The sequence below is a fragment of the Macrobrachium rosenbergii genome, chromosome 53, assembly GCF_040412425.1.
Source record: "Macrobrachium rosenbergii isolate ZJJX-2024 chromosome 53, ASM4041242v1, whole genome shotgun sequence".
NCBI lineage: Eukaryota > Metazoa > Arthropoda > Malacostraca > Decapoda > Palaemonidae > Macrobrachium > Macrobrachium rosenbergii.
Genome location: NC_089793.1, coordinates 4,780,324 through 4,785,323, shown reverse-complemented (window position 1 = coordinate 4,785,323; position 5,000 = coordinate 4,780,324).

Here is a 5,000-nt window from a genome sequence, read left to right as displayed (position 1 = left end):
AACATTTCCAATAACAAACAAGTTTCATTTTTCATTATCATAATTTTTGTTGGTGGTACTGAATAGATGACCATGCATTCAGTTTGTTTTTCATTGTTACATTCTTTCTTCACCCTTTCCAAAATTTTACCCTAAATTCCTTACCCAGCAGTATGTCTCCGTTTTTCAATACGTCATTACAAAGCGGTTTCGGATAAGAAACTCGTGCAAAATTACTAGCAAAATCCTTTTTTTTATATTATAGGAAAAATCGCTACCTGGCAACTCTTTCGGCAACGGGTGGCTTGAGCCAGAATACGTATGTGACGACTCTGACGAGGTACCGCAAGGTTAGTTACCCACTAGTGACGGGAATGGTTATGTTGGTGAATATCCTGGAAATGATTGTTCATTATTTCAGACTTGTATTGTTAGTGATTCCACGCGTGTGTAGGCTATAGCAGCATGACAATGAGTAGACTTCCATGTAAAATGTGATCACTATACAATAATGCAAGACTTAGAGGTGATTAGGCTACCTGCAGTTCAGAACTAGGCCATTAGTCATTACTGCTTCCATATCTGCCTGTCGATTTTTTTTGTGGACTGCTGTCACGGTGTGAAGGAAGGTTATTCTTTCGAGTGAAAATAAGGCATTTATAGGAGGCAAGAAGGGAATCCTAGGCAAATGAAGCATTAACGTCGATACTGTCATAATTTCAATCAACAGAAATTTTACAAAACTTGACAATCTACGTCATCTTCTTCTGCAGATGGTAAAGGAGAACTGACACCCTCTGAAGCATAACTGGTAAACGTTTTAAACTTATTGCAATTGAGTTTTAACGCGTTACTTCGTCAATGTATTAAGTAAAGGTATCTGATGAATTGATGGGGTGAAAATGGGGAAGAGGGTAGATAAAGGTATCTGATTAATTGATGGGGTGAAAATAGGGAAGAGGGTAGACGCGAAGTCATTCGCTGTTGTTGCTTAAATCCTCCATTTCTCGACCTGTGTACTGTTAAGTGATGTATTCCTGCCACAGTTTTCCTTATTTTACGCCATTTAAGTATTTTTCTCGGACGATAAAAGACTCGGTAGATATATTGCTGACTTTCCACTTTTGCTTGTTTTTGGGCCTCCGTATAAACAACGCTGTGCAGTTATAGGGCTAGGCCTAGTTGCCAATGTACGGGGAATGATGCATTGATGAATTCGAATTGCGAATAATCTGATTACAATATTTTTTTTTATACATTTATACGCTACTGAGTTGATGACAACGTTCCCGATTTTATCGAAGTCTTGCACGTACTGCATGAATTCATATTAGTCGTAGTTATTTTAGTGGTAGTAGTAGTAGTAGTAGCGCCAGAAATAACAGTAGCAGCAGTAATTCCATGCTGACATTCATGGATAGGTAGCTAATCCAGAGGACCAAATTTGTAGATACATCAGTGGAGAGAGGTTTATTAAGAATCTTTTAAGTAGTACCGGTTTCTCGTGTCGAAACGTGAAATCAGAAACATGAGTAATAACTTGGAAATTATATTTCTGTTACAAGTGTCCATATATATCAAACAAAGGGCAATATGCGTGGAAATGTTAGGGATGTGTGTGTGTGTTTGCGCGCGCAAATTTACGTACTTACAGGAAAGAAGCCGTAAGTCCTATACCTTTTCCTCTTAATGTTACCATATTTAAGTCGAATAAAACCCGCCCTGCTTTGAATACGCGGCTATGAAACCAGTAAAAGTGGCACGGCGCCATCACATGAATCAACGAAGCGAAGCAATACGGTCGAACACAAGGGACGAGAAACGATACGACGATTCCCTTACGATAAATGATCGATTAAACCGGGAGACGTTGGCCTTAATGTCTTCCCCTCCCATTCATGAAAAAAAGAATGTCATCCGTCCCATAAAACATGGGAGATTTCAATCGCTTTCAAGTTGCGGCATGAAATTCCGTTTTTGCCGAGGGACAATGGAATGAAAGAGGAGAATTTTTGGAGGGAATAACACCGTAATGGGATATATTTTTTTTTTTACCTAAGTCTAGAGAATGCAGACATTTTTTATGTCTTCCTACACCTTGGAGAGAGAGTTGTCGTTTGTGAGAGAGAGAAAAAAATAAAAGCGCTCTGTCGCCGTTTTTCATTCTGATTTTCGTTTTCTTTTTATTCATTTGTAAATTTCGTGGTACTGTATGAATTTAAGATGTGAAAACACATAGACTCATGTATTTAACTGATGCGTAAAAACCGGTATGTGCCTCGTTACCCCTAGAGGGTCGATTTCCAACTTTTGCTTGGTGCTTTGTAAGGTTGCGAGAGGAATCGATTCAAACAGTATACCATTCAGCCTTCCGCTGTGCTTTATTTTTTTTTTATTTTTTTCCTGATTTACCCGTAACTGGGCATGGCAAACGTTGTTTTTATACGACGGTACTTTGTGCTCGTAGTGGTTATATATAACTTAAATATTTCACGAGTACGGCTACTTGGCCTACTGAAACTTATATGAAGAAGCGGTTTTAGGTTGCATATAAACTTCAGTTTGCTGTCTATCATACTTGTCGTTTTTTGTAATGAATTTAATGGATCTTTGTCAACCTCATCTCTTAAAAAGATGGTACATTTTTGCTTACATTTTTGTTTATTGTGGATAAACACCTAAGATAGTTATTTCACGAGTAGGCCTATTCGGCCTATTGAAGTTTATAGGAAGAAGAGGTTTTAGATTGTTTAAAAAATAGATTTGGTGTCTAAAATACCAGTTGTTTATTTTTCAGTGGATTTAATAGACCGTTGTTGGCGTAGCCACACCAGAAAAGAGATGTGGTAAGACACTCGTGTAATTAACCGTTGGAAGAGTGTGAATTGCCATGACCCACTTAATAATGTAATGACTCATTTTCTCATTTATCTGTTATGTACGGGTGCTCTCAAAAGTTCAAGAATCGGAAGCAAAAGACGAAATAGAGATTCATATTCATCTCTTGAGCCTCTCGGAAATACTCGTCCATCGAAGTTGTGTAGAGTCTATTGGAAAACTTTCGCCTTACCGTATTGGCTTGGCAGAGATAGCCTGCTCATTTCTAAAGGATAAGTCTGAAGGGAAGATGTTTTGCTCTCTCTCTCTCTCTCTCTGAGTATTCAGCCACCTGTTTTGACTCATTTCTAAAGGATAGTCGGAAGGGCTGATTTCTCTCTCTCTTTGAGTATTCAGCCACCTGTTTTGACTCATTTCTAAAGGATAGTCGGAAGGGTTGATCGCTCTCTCTCTCTCTCTCTCTCTCTTTGAGTATTCAGCCACCTGTTTTGACTCATTTCTAAAGGATAGTCGGAAGGGTTGATTTCTCTCTCTCTCTCTCTTTGAGTATTCAGCCACCTGTTTTGACTCATTTCTAAAGGATAGTCGGAAGGGTTGATCTCTCTCTCTCTCTCTCTCTCTCTCTGAGTGTTCAGCCACCTGTTTTGGCTCGCTTGTAAAGGATATTCGGAAGGATGTTATGCTCTCTCTCTCTCTCTCTCTCTCTCTCTCTCATTCATAATGTATTTGTATTTATTTATTTAAAGTGTTATAATGTGAAAGGAAGTCAAATCAGTTACCCTCTGGTGGAACCTGTAATATTTTAGGAGCTTTGCATACGCTGGCTATATGCCAGAACGGGTTCTTGCATCTGGGCAGCCCGTAAACACTTGATAAGTCGAAAATTTTCGGATGTTAATAGTCTCATCACTCGTCGTACGAATTCATCAGTTGGCGAATGTCTCCAGTCTCAGGGTATGACAGATTGATTGATTGATTTATGGTGACTAAAAGTGGCGTTACAACATCTAGGTTTCTGACTCCGTCGGGAAATGACAGCTACCATTTATCCCTTAATCAGTATCTTTTCTAGACTGAAGGTCTATCATTTCGCTTGAGGTTTCATCGACATTGCAATCGGTTGAACTGGCACTTGACAGCTTTTATTACCGGACGATCTTAACAGGCAAAGGAAATAAATAATTGGGAAGATAATGGACCATTATCCCCTGCTGTTGGAAAAGAAGGCAGACCTGCTTAGTAAAGTTGCGAGCATGTCATTTTCTGAAACGCTTTTGGTTAAGGTATTTGAACTAAAATGAAATAAAAAAATACTTTAAGATTTTTTTCGTTTTTGTCAGAAACCCGTTCATTAAGAAAATTTCCATTTATAGTTTATTTTCTCGTCTTCGAAAAGTTACTATCTAGCTGTCTGTCTATCTATCTACCTATCTATCTGTTTATCTATCTGTCTATCTATGAGGCTGACAACCACAAACCATTAACGCAAAGCTAGGCTTACGACTATTACACGCGCGCGAGATTCATCGTTACCGTGAGACTAGACGGCGAATCCGTTCGGTATAATCATTTAGCCCCACGGCGTCGTTGTTGTCAACATTTCCCGCTCTTGTTGTTCTCATGGGCCCCTGAAAGGGAGGTCTGGTGACCGCCGGTTGTTATAACCGTCGTTGTTGTTGTTGTTGGAAAATGATTGATGGTCGGCCATTTGGTGATATATATAACCGCGTTGCAGAAGACAATGACCTAACTGGTGGGCTGTCTTCATAACAAGGGTTGGCGTTTGTGGGAAGGCGGCTGAGGCGGCTATCATAAGACAGATTTTGGTACGTTTTGGGTAATTTTGGTCCCCGGAGAAGTTGGTCTAATTCCGATAGGCTGTTTGACGGGGGAAGCAACGTTCTCATTATTATTATTATTATTATTATTATTATTATTATTATTATTATTATTACAATTAATAATGCCTTAATGAACGTGTTATATTCCTTCTTCCTTACCAACTCTTCTGTTGCCTACAGGGGCCCAGCTTTTAATACAAGAAAATTCTCTTACGTGTTTTTGCGAATAACAAGGAATAACATTGCCAAACTACAAGTATTTCTCGATGGCATGTTTTTGTTAGCCGTTGTCTGCGTATAAAATTTTTCAGTTCTTCTGCCTATGCAATATCCCTGTCACGC